At 46.7% G+C, this 16,792-nt stretch overlaps 1 long non-coding RNA gene across 1 annotated transcript; it reads left to right on the forward strand.

Moving 5' to 3' along the window:
* Positions 1-2: 2 nt before the first annotated feature.
* Positions 3-10,610, forward strand: LOC118977861 (uncharacterized). Its single transcript, XR_005064622.1, has 3 exons — positions 3-295; positions 3,577-3,882; positions 10,487-10,610. It is a non-coding gene; the product is annotated as an uncharacterized LOC118977861 (long non-coding RNA).
* The last annotated feature ends 6,182 nt before the right edge of the window (positions 10,611-16,792 follow it).

The raw sequence follows: 16,792 nt of genomic DNA on the forward strand, positions 1-16,792 counted from the left end.
CGTCTTAATACTTGAAAACCCGGCCTGGACTATTAAAGCCTTTGCTGACTTCTCTCGGCCGAAACTAAAAGACGGAGCTCGGCGTAGTCGATTCCGTACGGGCAGGAAGGTGCCCGCGGGGCTGTATGCGTCCTGTAACTTTTGCACTCCCAACCTGGGCACGTGCTCGGAAATCCCTAGCGATCGAGGAATAAAACATTTTCTTTTTTTTTTTAATGCCGGGTTTTAGGAAATAACCATGTCTTTTCTCACCTTAAATCAGAAGATGGATCACTTCTGATCTGTAAGAATAAAGGTAGGGTCATTCTCAGTGGATTAGACAGCTGCTAGCTTTACCTCTGGTCACTGCCTTCTCACAGGGAAGCTTGTATGTTAGTAGAACCCAAATGGACTTGGAGGTTGGAGTGGTTCTTGACCTTTTAGGGGTCACAGACCTGTTTGAGCATTTAAGCTTCCTTTTCCACCCCCACCAAATGTATGGAGGTATAGACAAAACATTGCAAATAGCTTCAGGGAATTTATGAAATTTGGTGGGACGCACCCTCCCCCTTGTTATTTGCCACATACTACTCTATGCTTCTTAAGAAACTTTATGACAAACTGCGTGGTTTATAATTGGTTGGTCAATGTCTTTAGCTTCTTCTAGAATATAAGAGGGAGCAACATGAGTAAACTCTAAGCCAGTTATGTGTTATTTATCTTTCCCAGGTCACAGTACCTTGCAAGTCATTGGTACATATAAACGTTTTTAATGAAATAATAAACAAATGAACCCCTTGCAGTAATTAGTTGAAGCCACTATGTTCTAAGTAGCATTATATGAATCTGGATATTGGAAAGAAGTAGGCTACAGAATAACTTAGAGGTGAGAGAGAGAAATTAGTGAGGGGAAATTAGCAATAATGTTACTGACATCTTTTCTCCTTTGTAGAAAAGAATAACCTATCAATGTTAAAATGGTCTCTACCATGCCCAGTCTCCACCCCCATCCTCGCCTAAATCTCAGCTTTCTTATTTCTTATCCCAGAGGCTGCACCACCCAGCCAGTCACCTAAGCCGGAATCTAGGTGTTGACCCTGGTGGCTTCCTGGGCCCACCCTTTCTAGTAACCTGCCATTCTCCCATTCCAGTTAGCCACCTTCTCAGCTCACTCCCCTCCTTCACCACTCCTCCCCTGGGGAGTCCATCTCCTCTCTGGATCCTTGCAAGAGCCTCCTGATGGAAGTCTGGAACCCCATCTTTCCCTAATCCCCCTGGACCCCAGGCCTCACACTGTCTGCCAAAATGGGCTATCTAAATCACAAGTCTAATCATACCACTTAACATTCTTCGGGGCCTTTTACCTTGGCATATAAGATCCTTAATTACTGGACTCTGCCCCCTTCTCTTGTTTCATTCCAAAACTTAATTTCCTCTGCTCCAGCCAGGGACTAACTGTTTCTGAGAGTAGGTATTATTCTCTTAGCTCAACATACTTCTGTTTCTATTATTTAGTCCCTTCTGTTCCTCTCCTAGGGTTGCTTATCTCCTTTGCCCCAGTTTAGATGCTACTTCTGCCATCTGATGTACCCTCCTTCTTCCCTATTCCCACCCTGTGAGTGCTTGGGAGGGCACTGAGTAACACAGGGTGCTCTGCTGGGCACCTTCCTGTAATCCCCTAGTAAATGATTATTGAGTTCAAACACCAGTTCCCTACTTATAAGGAATAAAACATCATCTGGCGTCCTGTCACTAAATTCAGTCCTGATCCTTTCTTCCTGAAATCCTTCCAGTGGGATGTGGAACACCACTCTCCTTTTATTCTTATTTTTCCTAACCATTCACCCCTCTCTGTGACAGTCTTCTTCTTCTACCAAATGGTTTGTAATCCTACTACAGGTTTTCTAAGATATAGATTATGTAGTCACGTTCCCCCAGCAGATAACACGTTCTTAAAGTTTCCCAGGAGATTCTGATGATCAGCCCGATTTGGAACCAGGCTCTTTCTGTTCAGTCCTTACACGTTGAGAGTTCTTCAGCGCTTGGGAAAAGGGCCTCTGCCCTTTCCAGTCCATACTCTTTCCAATCATGTCATCAGTTCTGGGGCTTCAGGTACCGTTTAAATGCAGACCACCTTCAGGTTGCTTCTCTTCACTGGGTCTTTCTCAAAAGATGTAAAAGTCCCCCGCCCAGATACAAGCTCAGGTGTTTATAGGCATTTCACACAGCATGGCAAAAACAGAATTCTCCATCCTCCCTGCTCTTCTAAAACACGTTCCTCCATCAGTGTTTCCTGCCTCAGTAAATGTCCCTACTATCTACCAGTTTGTTCAAACCCAAACCAGGGAGTCATCCTTGACTCCCCCCCTTCTTTCACCTCCCTGCCCTAGCCCGTTTCCAGCCACTACCTTCTCTCTCTTGGACTCTCACATCACCTTATTTGCCTCCCTGTTGCACCCTTTGGTCCCTCCAAACCAGTCACCATGTGCAATCTCAGACGAACCCTTTAACGACACACATATGCATATGCAGATCATGCCTTCTTCTTGAAACCCTTCAGTGGCTTCCCGTGGTCCCTAGAATCAAGGCCAATGTCCATAAAATGGGTTCAAAGGCTTTCAGGGGCCTATCTTTCTAAACTTGCCTCTGGTCCCACTCTCGGCACTCCAGTCGGTTTTCACTTATGTCGGTTCTGCCAACTAGGCGTGGTGCTTCTCTCCTCAGGGCCTCGACACAGACTGCTTCTCCTGAAAGTTGCTTTTCTCCCAACACCACCCACCTCTGGTCTCATGTACTTCCGTGCACCCTTCCTACCTTGGCTGACATGCTATTTTTTTAGCCTTCCTATCCCTCTGGTTTTGTTAAAACCCGTTGTTCCAAGTTCCCATTGGTCTCAGTCATCCAGCACCTACTGATAGCCTGTTGTGTGGCAATCCCTGAGGACGGAGAGGAGGACAAACAAAACAGAATAGTTCCTGTTCTCAGGGAGCCCCCAGTATAGCAGGGGAAGAAAGACATTAGATTTGCCTTCTCAGCTGAACACAAATGCTTTGTGGGCAGTTGTCAAAGTCATGGAAGACTGAGTGGCAGAGCACTGACGGGCGACAGCAAGAGGAGAGAAATGCAGGACATTGACTCCAGGGAGCAGAGGCTTTGGGCTTGGACGTTCCACATCCACCTTGGCAGCACCAGCCACTGCACAGCGTGGGCACAAGTAGGGGCTAAATGCATAGCTCACATGTTTCTATATCTGTTGGTGACCCATACAGTGCTGGCTTACATGTTGAGGCAGGGCCTAAGCCTTCTCTAAGTCCCCTCCCAGTTATTCCTGAGAACTTGGCCATGTCTCTGCAGTAGAGGGTTACTTCTTCTCTGGCCTCCTCCCTGGTACCTGCTGCTCTGGTGTCCCTCACCAGTACCACACTTCCTTTGGCAAAAGCTGCTGGTGCCCTCACTGGGGTCTGCCAATGAAGCAGCCTCAGCCAGTCTTGATCCCAGTTTAGATTTAACGATTAAGAATGAGTAATAGGGTTGTTAAGCTACCCCATATCATTTGAGACCTAAAGTGCCTATTTTATTGTCTCTCAAAAATCTGAGGAAACACTGCATATCTGGGATGGTGCTGCTACTGGATGGAAGAAACGCTGCCCATCTTCTCTTGATAGCGTCTCTAAAGTGTGATAGGGATGGCTCACTGTGTCAACAGTGCTGCTCCAGTTGATATAGGACTTGTGACTGGTAGGAAGGAACCTAGAAGCTGCAGTCAGGACCTGAAAAATTCCCCAATCACAGCTACTGCCAGAGGCAGCATATTTTGAACTATGAAGATGTGCGGCCGGAAACAAACACACCGCAATGACGAACCCACTGTCTCTTCCCTCACAGACCTTCCTATATCATGTGGTAAGTATCTATGCATAAGAGGCTCATTTGGACAGAGATGGGTTCTTCTTTGTTGCTGTTTTGGGGGCATTTCAGGCACTCACTGATGATGGCTGAGTGCCTCATTACTTAAATGATCCTTGTCTGGAAGGAGAGAGCTTGGGCCAGTGGTGTCTGGAGAGGCCTTTGTTCACATAGCTGTTTGCTTGTTGTTCGCCTGACAGATGTGTGGAAACAGTTTAAAATAGGCCTGGCCCTAACATTTGCAGGGGCCAGGGCAAGAATACCAATGGAGCCCTATACACCATACGTCTTCATATTTAAATGTACAAATCAAGCTAATAAACTGTAAACAAAAATACCTCCTACCTTTCTATCTTGGCAAACATACATTTATAATGCAGAAGTCCAGAGCCGGATTCAGAATCCCGGAGATCTGCAGCAGTTGTGGCAGCATGGGAGAGCCGCTCCTGTACCTGGCCCCTTCCCTTTCACCACTTGCTTCACTGGACATTGTAAAGCGACAGGTTCGTACACATGTGGAAACCCCAGCTCAATCATCCGACTTCATCCATCTTCTACCTGGCCCTCTTTACCACTCATTGGGCCCAGGAGTGTACACATCAGTCCCAGAGACAAGGCTCACGGGGCTCTCAAAGCAGGCGCAGGCCCTTTCGTGCAGATTCTGGAGTACCCAGGACCCAGAGCACGTTCTAGAAGGGGGAAGTTGGGACCCAGGCCGGCGTGTGTCCTGGTATCCACAGACCCCTTGCTTGGAGCAGAAGGGCATGACCAGAAGAAGGCCCTTTTGTACAGGCTGGGGACCTATCTGTTACTGGGTTAGAGTCCTAAGAAGGCATCCGATGAAGAGCATGAGGGAGGGGCACTGAGATTCTGCTTCCCATGTAGCCGAGATGGGGCAGGGAAAGGGGGATCCAGATGGAGACCCATTTTTGGATGAGGTGGCAAGAAGTTTATGTGAACCCAGGTTTTGTCAGTAAACGTAGGTGGAGGAAGCAGGGCAGAGGCTTGGGAAGAGCCATAGGTAAGTTTGGAAAAGCCAGTGTTTGACAGTATCATGAGAGAGGGCCAAGAAGGAACCCAGGGAAAACTTATTGGCAGTGCTGAGGTTCTTCCATGGCTGCCCATGCACACTCGGGCAGGTTGGGTCCGGCTCAGGCCAGGAAGCAGAGTTTACATCAGCCACAGTGAGCCGGCAGCCCCTCGAGTTGGGCAGTGCACCTCTTGTGCAGCCACACCTGGTGGTCCCAGGTTCGTGCAATCTTCTCCCTGAACTTTGACCTCCACGGTCACTACTGCTCTGCAAAGTCTGAACAACAAAAACTAGTAATAGGACCCTCTCACTTACCAGAATGCCTTCTTAAACCCATGGCTGTTATGTAAACACTAAATTAACATTATAAATATGGCCAAAAAATGCTGACAAAGGTCTTCCCAAATAATGGGGTACTTACCTTTCATTCTGAGAGCCAGGATTTTGCTCCCAGGATGGTATTTTCCTCATCCTTGTTACCCCCTTGGTGAGTCCCCCTCCCAGCACTGTCCTTCCCTCCTCTTTCACCAGAAGTCCCACCCATTATTTAAAATGAATTATTATTTTACCACTTACTCATTGTGCATACCATAGAGAAAAGAAAACTATTATAATTACTATCATTCTCCCTTCTCTGAGATTCCCTCCCTATTTTGCTCTCCCCAAACCTCAAATTTGCTAATCCCCAGGCTGTGAAAACACCTGCCTTCTTAAAGTATCAGCCTGCTTCAATTTTTCCTCCCTGGTGTTGTGGTTCCTAACTCGGCTGCTATGTTGTTGATTTGTGTTTGTTTCTGTTCAGTTGGGACATTTGGTTTCCATCAGCTGTGCTTGTCCTTTGAGACAGTACTGGAGAAAGTCAGTCTAAAAGCTTTGGGGTCAGTTGGTTGTGGCATAAGACAGAGGTGACACGGGGGCTTCATTTTCTAAGCTCACAAAGAAATCCTTAAAAGTCTCTGAGAAGTCGAGGCCTTCTCCAGGGTGCCCTTCACTTTAGGTCCTCACAAGACATTGCTGCTACTGACCAGAGACAGGTGAGCTGGCGAGTCGAGCTCCCAGAGTGTGGCCCAGCCCTGGGGACAGGAGCAGGGCCAGCAGAAGGCATGGCCAGCAGAGGGAGAGTGACCCATTTTGAGCATAGGGATAGTGTCAGCTGTGGAGGGACTCCACCTGCAGAGCCTCCCCATCTGCCAAGGATGAGAATAAGTCTACCAAGACATGATCTGCTTGGGAAGGAAAGGTGGCCGATCTCTCAAAGGAGAAAGGCCAAGAGCCTTTTCCTCAGTAGGCTTTCATTGGGTTCAATTTGCCCAGGAATACAGGTAAAGCTCATCAATCATTGTCAGGCAGTAATGATGAAACAATAGATAACATTCAAAGAACTATGAGGGCTTATTCTAAGTCAGGGTCAGATAGCTAAAGAGCCATAAAACTTTGAGGAAACAAACTCATCCTAAGCTTCGACCCTTATCTTTTAAATTGAGGGTATTAGCAAAGCACATTTCACAGGATTTTATGTGTTCTTTCTTAGGCCTAATTGCCCTAGGGAACTGCCCATTCCCGCCCAGGGCTGCACCACCCTCTGGCATTGTTTCAGGCTAAATCAGACCGGGAAGTAAGGCAGCCAAGAGATTAGGAGACTTCTTGCAGTCAGAATGAAGACTCAGGCTCTGTCAAAGCCGAGGGGTGAGGATCCATCACCCCCTTTTTCTATAGTCCCCCAAGTCCTTCCCTGAGGTCCCCTTCATGACCATGCGTGTCTTAGGTCATCCCTTCCTTGTGGAATCTTACTCATCATTGGCTAACCAGTCGTCCACCTGGGGCCAAGGAAGGCAGGAAAAGGGGGAGAGGTGGCACCCCTGCCAGGGAGATAAGCTTTGTCTCCTTAGTGACTTATGGTCCCAAGGTCTCTTTACTCAGCCTTAGCCTTGGAGGATTACAGCTTCTGAACCCTGTCAGTCAGCCACCTTCTTTCCTTGGGAGGACACAGGAGAGGCCCCAACCACTGCTTTGTCTAAGGAAGCCCAGCTTAGTGATGAGGCTTCTCCCTTCCATTGTTTGAAAAGCAGAAAACGGATTGTGTGATTGTGCTCACAAAATTTTTAGAAAGTTATTTATTTTATTCCATAAAATCTCAAGCTACTTATGATGCCCTATGACTGATCTCTTTATCTGTCCTTTTTAACTTTCCCTAGGGCACTGGAATATTGAATGGATTCTGGCCAAGGCCAGTGCCTGGCTTCCATCCCACTTCTCTTAGGGCTCCTGGGGGACTGGGCCTCACCCCGACCTGGCTCAGCTCCTGCCGGAGCTCCTCTGAGCCCAGTCCTCAGATCTGTGTGCAGTGTGGCTTCTGGCCTCTTGCCTTAGCTGTGCTCACTCCTACCACTCAGACCGTGTTGTGGAGCTCTTTCTGAAATGACCTGTTTGGGTCTCCACCTGCCTACAGCTGGGAGCTGCACTTTGAGTAAGCACTGGGAATGGTCAGTGGGAATTGAACCTCTGAACCTCTGAACGTTTGTACTCTGCTCTAACACAGGGAGTTTCTCATGAGTATAACTGGTGTCTAAGGCACTTTTCCTAACCTAAATGAGTTCTTGCCTTCTGACTTGTATTTTTGTCATTAAAGAGTTGGCTTTAGATATCTCTCCCAGCATATCCATATATGTGCTTGGCAGATTTTCTGTTTTTAATGTGCTGTAGACAAAAATGACAGGTGCCCAAAGGTATGAGAACTATGTCTAAAATCATCACAATGCCTGTGAATGAAGCCCTGGTGGTGGGGACAGGGTGGGCATCGAAGGACCAAGTCACATGTTTGGACTTCGGGAGATTTAGTTGGATGATTAAGGACATTTTTTTGTCTTGTAATTTTTTGGCTTTTGTTTCTTTATCTTTAAAATGAGTTAACCAAACAGACTGACAGCTGTTAGAGGGAAGGGGGTTGGAAACGCTGGGTGAAAAAGGTGAAGGGATTGAGCAGAAAAAAAGAAAATGAACCTTATAGGTACATAGGTTCCCCCTGGCAGCATGGTGATTACCAAAGGGAAAGGGGTTTGGGGGAGGAAAGAGGGTAAGGTGGGGATAAACGGTGATGAGAGGAGACTTGATTTTGAGGGTGCACACACGGTACAATGTACAGATGATATATTATATAGAATTGTGCACCTGAAACCTGTATAATTTTATTAACCAATGTCACCTCAATATTCATAAATTTTTTTAAAGCCTTCTATGGCTTCCCATTGGACTCAGAATGGAAATAAAAGCCCTTGCAAAGCCTCATCAGGGGCCAGTTTCTTTTCTGATCTTTGCCTTCGGTTCACAGACTTTGAATTTTAGGCAACCCTCTGTGCATGTGTGAATCTGTGCACTCTTCCGGGAGAGCCCGTGCGGCTCCACCACATTCTGGAAGGACTCACAATCTCCCAAAAGCTGAAGAATCCCTGTGTGGAGGACAACTTGAAAAACAGTTTTAAGAAGGGACTTTTTCAAATTATAAAATCATACAGAAAGGATTCGGATCAATATTTACTACATCAGTGTTCCTCTCCTTCCCCTTCTCCCTCCTTTCCTCTCTCTCTAAAAATAAATAAAATCCTTTTTTTTAAAAAAAAGAAACAGAACATTATCTGTGCCTTACAAGCCCATTTTAAACCCATCGCTAAACCCTTCTGCTCTCCAAAATTTACCATAGTCTTGGCTTCTAACACTAGAGATTCATCCCGAAGTTTTTAAAATGCAATCACACACACTATTTTTTCATGGGTTTCTCTTCTTTGGTGAGATTCAGCTTTGTGTCATGTCGTATTGCTTCCTTCTTGTTGCCATAGAGTTTTTCATTGTGATAGTGTGCCGTAGTGTATTCATTCTTTTGCTGGATGTATAGGTTGCTTCCATGGTTTTTTTGGCTGTGTTGAATTTAGCTTCATTGAAAATTTTACATATCTTTTGGTGCAGATAGGCACACAGTTGTTGGGTAATACCAAAAATGGATTTGCTGGATCATATGGCTTACTTGATATTGCCAAAGTTTTTGTCAGCGATTGTGTCACTCTATCTTCCCACCAGCAGCAAATGAAAGTTCCAGATATTCTAAAAGATCAAGGAAATTTTTATTGACCTACATCGTGAATAATCGTGTTTTCCAAATAAATGCCCCAGCAAGCAGAGAGGCAGTGGAATATGGCAGAAATGATACCCAGCTGAAACCGTTAGTGAAGCACGCAATTATTCTGAACCACGAAGTCCTCACTACGGAAGCAGTGCTCATCTCTTAGACCACTTTCATCTATAAATGTCTTGGCTCACTTTGTGCTTTTTGTGTAAAGTGCTCCATTGGTCACATGCTTTCTGGCATCTCCCTGGGCCAGGCAGAGCTGTGGGTGGACACCCAATACCAGGTGTGTACATGTGTGCGGTAGACACACTGCTTCAAGTGCAGAGATTGATTGGAGCAAGGACTCTGACCAGCTAGAGACTCAGGAAGAGGGCGTGGGAAATGAGTGAGAAATTTGCGAGAAGTGTTCTTGGCCCCAGAGTGGTGTTATTTCGTTCGAGGCAGCAAGGCTGAGAGGGCAGAACAGTCCTGATCCAAAAGGACCCAAGGGCATGGCAGTGCTCCGGCCACTGTGGCCAAGCCACCTGGCTGCTGGGCAACACACAGCTACCTCCTCCGCCAGCCTCCTGCCTGCAACACTCCACTGCGTCAGAGCCTGGGCTGGGCCTTGGGTGGGTGGAGCCTGTGGCCTGCGCTCAGGCCAGCGAAGCTACAAGAGTCACAAAGGATGCAGGTCTGGCGTTTTCAGCTTCTGTAGAGGCAAGGGGACCCAAAACCCAGGAAGGAGTTTAGACATTAGACCACTAGGGTTGTGGTTACTGATACTAGCAAGAGCTATGGCCATGAACACTTGTTTATCTGTCTTGGGCTTTCTTCTATAAAGCACAGCTAAAAAGCATCAGAACACTGTTTTATTCCTCATTGCTTTCTATTGTTAAAGCTTCTAGGACTCACACCTTAGATCCACCCCACCCCCAAAGGGCACTAGTCACATGTTCAGAAGTGACTCGTCCTCTCAAAACCATGCCAGGTATGCAGGAGGACTGGCCACGGGGAGTGGCGAAACCAGCCACTAACAGTTCTCCATTATCTGAAGCACCTAACAGGGCGAGTTTGTTTCAGACCTGGAATATAATGGTTTGTGATTTCTCAATTAAAGATTTGTCTCTTTCAAACAAAAACCTGATTAGGTGCTCATTCTGAGAATGATGGAAATCTCTAACACCCACCTGCCCAGGTGCATAGCTGCACACTAACAAAAGAGTGCATGCCCAAAACAAACCCAGTGTCGTCATCATCCTCAGCCCTCCTGGCCACTCCCCGGTGGCTGGCCAGACCAGTTGGTTTTTTTCATTGTTGAGTCCTCCTCACTAGCCAGTTATGGGCAGACTGTGAAACAGCTATATCTGCCTTTCCTCTCCCCTCCTCACCTCTCTTTCCTCCTCGTTGTGCTTCCTCTGGCGAAGTTGCTTCATTCTTTCAGGAGGTTTCTTTCCCCACCCCCACTACAGGACACGTAGCCAATCAACCCAGCCTGAGAGGAGGAAACTTGGTGCAGAAGAAGATGACCTAAAATAACTCATGGGCAGGAGCCCCAGCGCCTCCCTCAACTCCCAGAGAGCCACGGTAGGCACTGCCTTCTTCCTGGGCCTCTTTTTCATTTTTTAATGCTCACCTGAGAGTATGCTTTTAGAGAGAGGGGAAGGGAGAGGGAGGCAGAGAGAGGAGGGGGAGAGAGAGAAACATCCATTGGTCACTTTCTGTACACACCCCAAGTGGGGACCAAACTCACAGCGCAGGTATGTGCCCTGATAGGGGGTCGAACCTGCAATGTGTTGGTGTATGGGGGTGATGCTCCAGCCAACTGAGCCACCCAGCTAGGGCATCCCTGAGCCTCTCTTTAAAGGAAGATATATCCAGAAGAGGTCAAGTGTTGAGTCACCCACCCCCTATGTCTCACTGTGGGTTATTTTTGTCAGAACACTTTCCTCTGAATAAAGAGGATTCTTTAGAAATGAGGAAAATTTTTAAAGGTCAAAGAAAGCAGAAAGGAAGAGACACAACAACAGATTTGATCCAAGGCTCTTGAGTCCCTTGTCTAGCCACCGTGCCCCTCTGTCCACCACCATCCCCTGCCCCCAGGAGGAGAAGAAGCTGGCGTGCCCCAGCCTGGGCTCTGTCTCATTCCACCACACATGCTTAGGCCTATCCATAGCTTTTCCCACTCTACACCTTGCTCCTCAAATTCCAAACCCTTATGCCTTCTGGCTGCATCTGAGCAGATCATATTGCAGAACCAGATGCTGGAATGACCCTTGACAGTTTACACATATACTTATTCCATTTAGTCTTCACCATAAACCCGCAGTGGACTGCCTTGAGTAAGCTACGTCTTTCAACTGAAGGATCTGGCTCCTCACAAGGAAGCCTCTTCTATCAGGCTCTCTCCCTCCAGTTCCCGTAACAGCTCCAGGAAGCTGCCCTCTCCCTGTGGTTTCCTGCCACCCACCCACACCTCTCTAAACTGTTTCTTCACTAAGCCTTCCATGAATTTTCCTAACTTGAGGGTGCCATTGATTTCCTGCTAGACTGAGAAGTGTTTCAAGTCCTCATTCAGAAGTAACAGCAGGTGGACAGTGTCACACTATGGTTAGGTATAGACACCTTGTTGTAATCCCATAAAAAAGGAGAGCGACCAACTGGAATGGAGGCTCAGATGAGAAATATTCTGATTCCACTTAAGGCAGTTGCCTCTCAGATATGTTGCTTCTCTAAGGCAGCGGTCTCATAATGATCTTAACGCAATGTCCTGTATCTAAAAATCTCATACCAGTTTCAGGGTTGTAAAATTACTAGGAGAGGAGTAAATACCATCAAAGTTTTTTTAAAAACATTTTTAAAAAAATACCATCAAGTTTTTTTTTTAAAACAGGTGTTTTAAACCACACCTGAAATTTAAGAATTTAAACTTTTTCCCTCCTCCATGAAGGATAGGGGGAAGTCATGTTGTGATTTTATGCCATTAATAGCAACAACATTTTTCCACGCTGCTCAGCCAGTTGGTAAGTGTAGGTGAGGCCAAGGTTCAGCCTGAGGATCAAGCCTGCAGCAGTCCTGAGACATTTTATGTCCTGAGGACACCCTGATGCTGGGCCCTGTGCACAACGTATGTGCTCAGCCCCATCTAACCTCAGCTCAGCCTTGTGGTAGCACCTCACAGTTGCATAAAACCATAGCGTCCTTCCCTTCCCCTGCCCCCAGCCCTGCTGTGCTTTGGCTCCCCAGTTCCATGCTGTCCCTGCCAGCTATGAAGTTAAGCAGACAGCGCTCATGTTGAAGGAGACATGGAGGACTTACAGGGCCATCCCATGAGTCACCTCATCTGACCAAAGTCACCAGGTTATGACCAGGACTGCCCCATGATGCTGGGGTGACAGACTTTTCTGCCCATATTGTGATACAACTTTCAGAGACAAGAATGTACCATCTGTTGGATCACATGGAGGGTAAATGATCTCTGTAAAGGTATATGTTCCTTTTTCTCACCTCTCATAGGATGTTTTGATAGTTCAGGGAGTAAACGGGAAGTAAGATCTTATTGTCTCTCATATGCATAGGCTTTGGGGTGACCCTGGGGCTCCCACTGTCATAGGTGATCCCATAGAAACTCCCATGAGGAGCTGTACTCCCCATCCCTCCTGACCACCCTGCCCACCTCGCCTACCCAAGGCCTGGACAGTGCAGAGTATTGGAAATGTAAACCCTCCTCTCGACCCAGGAACATGCCCTGCGTGAATCTGAGCCAGCTTCACCATGGCTGTCTGTTGGCTGCACGGGCCACCCTGACTGCCCAGTTATTTCCTCAGAACTTCACCCTGTATTTTACATGGCTGAATTCTGGAGAATGCCTCCCCCTACCCAGCATTACAACAGGTGTTATCACATGAGTGTTATTTACTATGATTCAGGTAGTTACAGGCTGTCTCAATGTAGAAGGAGCAAAGTTGGAGGGTCCAGCAGCCTCCACTTTCCTTTGCCAGTTGGGTGGCAGCCTTTCAAGGCCTGCAGTGCTTTCTGACCTTTCTCTTCCTGCCCTCAGTTCACAGCCCCACACAGGAGTTCCTCTACCAATGCTCTTGAACAGGCAACCTCCTTAGCCAGCACTTCCCACAAAGGTTCCCCGCTGTGCTATGCAGAATGCAGAGCCCTCGGGCTTAGCAAGGCCCAGATCCTCGGGGGAGCTCTGAGCTGGACTTTGGCCCATCAGGGACACTCACTGCACAGAGAGAAGTAATCATATTCTCAGAGACCATTGGGTCTAATCTCACAGAAAAAGAGAAATGTTGCTTCTATTGGCATAGCTCCAGTGTGCACTACTGACTGTGATATAACCCCCACCCAGCCCCACCTCAGGCTGTATTTCTGTGCTGTGGGGCTGAGAAGTATTTAGTTCTCCACAACCCACCTTGTCCTAAGGCTTGGTGTCATATCTTACACACACATACACACACACACAATCTACACTCACACACCTATATACACATAACACATTCCTATGTGCATATATACATATACACAGTGACACTAACATAAACAGGCTATCACACACACACAACACACATGCATATACACACTCTCACACATATATGCGCATATACACACAACCAACCGTTAGCAGTGGTGCTTTTTTTTTAGAGAGAGAGGAGCAAAGGGAGGGAAAAAGGAAAAAAAATCGATGTGAGAGAAAGTCAGTTGTCTCTTGTACATGCCCTGCCCTGGGTCCGAACCTGCAGCCCAGGCATGTGCCCTGACTGGGAATTGATCCAATAACCTTTTGCTTTGCAGCCAAGTAGAGGTGTAGGATCTGAGTGGGCATGAGTAGAGCACTTTGGGCCAGGTCTTAAGGAGTGCTGGATCTTGACAAACTGGAAAGACATTTAAACTGTTTATAGCACCATGCTACACAAGACATCTGTCTCTATAACCAAGTCTGGCTTGTGGCCTCCAGTTGCCAGCCTTTCCTCTGAGGGACAGATTCAAGCCCTATGGACACTGGTTACCTCTGTCATTCTCTTAAGGATGTGGTAGAGGCATAGCCTCATCTCCAGAGGATGCTAAGCAGCTTGGTACAAGACTCTCTGCTTTTAGGACCCCACAGAGTTCCCTCCCCCCTCAATGCATGCATGTGTATGTGTATCCCTCCATCTCTGCTGCCTTCCCTTCCACACACACTCATCTTCAAGGGCATCCTCACCAAAGTGACTAAGAGAAGGCTAAATTGACACTATGCCTTCATGTCCAGATGAAAGATGAGGACAGACATTTAAATGGGAGAGTTCGTTGAAAAAGAAGTCAGTAAGCAGAGACAGGGGGTAGCCTGGAGCAGACTGATAGATGGAAGAGGATGAGGAGCTTGGGAACTGCCACACCCCCTTCTCCCCAGGGTGCGGAGATGCTGCCCTGAGAGGAGAGAAGGGGAGAGATTTAGGATTCGATTGGGAGGAGGGTGATAGTTTAAGTTAAATGTCACTTGGCCTGGCTGGTGTAGCTCAGTGGATTGAGCGCGGGCCTGTGAACCAGACGATCGCGGTTCGATTCCCAGTCAGGCCACATGCCTGGGTTGCAGGCCAGTTCCCAGCAGGGGACTCACAAGAAACAACCATACATTGATATTTCTCTCCTTCTCTCCTTCCCTTCCTCTCTAAAGACAAATAAATAAAATAAAATAAAAAAGAAAGAAACTTAAGTTAAATGGCACTGGATGTTTACAACAAAAAGTAAGGCTGAGATGTCAAAGAATCAGGAATGGACAATTCAACTGCAGTAAAATAAAGCCATTTCCTGTTTGCACCCCAGCAAGCCAGTCTACTCAATAGACCTACTCAAATTTCTTCAGCCCCCAGGAGGCTCTGTCTACCCTGGGGAAAATTCCTCTTGCTTCGTGTTTATTCCAGACTATTTGTATCTGACCTAGAGCATGGGCTTTTGGGAGATAAAGTCAGTCTGACCTAGCGGTTACTCTACTCAGCTGCTTGCTACATCCTTCCCCAGGGGAAAAGAAGACAAGGCCAACCCCAGCTCAGACAAGAAGCTGAAAAAAGGGAAAATACAAGAAGCAAAACTGTGTAGAGATTATTCCTGCAAAACCTTAGCCCAGATACACAAGTCAAAAGCAAAAAAGTCAGAGATCAGAATGGTAAAGAGGAGGGCTGCTTGCGCAAAGAGGCATCCTTAGCTCCCTCAAATCCGCAGGTGAACAAGGGTCAGAACAGGGGCCTTCTGCTCACAAATGCCCTCATCCTATAGGCCAGTCAGAAAATCTCTGTCTGAGGCTTCAGTTTTCCTGACTGTCAAAGTAGATGCCATGGATAGCTGGTTCCAGTGACCTCACACGAGTGGCACGGAGTGAAATATGATTGCGTGTCCTGAAATGAAATAGAAACTCTGAAAACCCTGCATAAAGCCACTCTACCCCAAATTTTCCCAGTCATTATCATTGCTAACTACCGACGCCCTTTTGGAGACTGGTTACCTCTGTAATTCTCCGAAGGATATATTTAGGCCATTCTTGTTTTGTAACTCTCTTTGGGACTTTGCAAAAAAACAGTATTCTGCTAATTTTAAACATGCAGACCTCACCAACAAGCTGTGTTCCAAAAGTAGATTTGCATGTTGGTCAGTTGGCTCTCAGAATTCAGTTTCACATAAAAACCATGCTAATGCGAATCCGTTATGCATGTGCAAAGCAGTAGAAAACAATCCCGTTACAACGTATGAGGCCAAAACAAGGGGGGAGATGTGTATTAAGAGCCACCAAATAATAGTGCCTTCACTAACTTTAATCCAAGTACTTTAAAATTCTCTATTAATGCTGGGATGCTGCTATTTCCTCTGTATCGACGACTGATGCTGGACATAAAGCAAATAGAACAAAGGGAAATGTGGAAAATCATGATGAAATTCCTGGCCAGCGAGAGCAACCCACACGTTTCTCCTCTAGGACTCCCTGGAGCCAGTGTCCCACACCACCTCCATCCAGCGACCACTTCCCAGCTCCATGCCATCCTTCCCTAACACACGCCCCCACTCCCCTCCCCCAGCTCTAGCATGGAGGAGAGCCACATGCGAGGCACTAACATTTAGGGGAAGGAGGGGCTGGCATTTCTATTGGGTTGGCCAAAAAGTTCGTTTACTCTTTTCCATATAATGGCTCTAGTAGGGCTTAGTTGTCTTTAACTTCATTTGGAACGGTTTTGTTAGATTGTCTGGTGACGGCTGTCATGTTGGCACTCATTTAAAAAAAGCTTATCGAAACTGGTGAGTTTTTGTCAGCCATTTTTATATTGAAGATGGAAGAAAATACACACTTTCAGCATACTCTGCTTTATTATTTCAAGAAAAGTAGAAATGCAACTAAAATGCAAGAAAAGATATGTGCAGTGTGAGGAGAAGGTGCTGTGACTGATTGAACGTGCCGAAGTGGTTTGTGAAGTTTCTTGGTGCTATTGACATTTTGGCCAAATAATTCTCTGCCGTGGGGCTGTCTTATGTAGTAGAGGATGTTTAGCAGTACCCTGGCCTCTGCCCACTAGAACCCATGAGTGGGAGATAGCCAACATATTCAAAATCCAAATCAATAAAGTTATTGGTAAAAATGAAAAATGTGTCTCTTATTTTATGGAAAAAAACTAAATGGACTTTGTGGCCAATCCAACACTTCTAAATTTACTAGGATAATTCAAGTGCAAAAGAGAAAATTGCAGGTCCTCAATTGTTGGGCTCTAAGCCAACCTGATAAAGTGGCCAGGTGTGCTGCG

Source organism: Sturnira hondurensis, unplaced genomic scaffold (genome assembly GCF_014824575.4).
Source record: "Sturnira hondurensis isolate 20B ecotype Veracruz unplaced genomic scaffold, ASM1482457v3 Scaffold0001872, whole genome shotgun sequence".
NCBI classification, from domain to species: Eukaryota; Metazoa; Chordata; class Mammalia; order Chiroptera; family Phyllostomidae; genus Sturnira; species Sturnira hondurensis.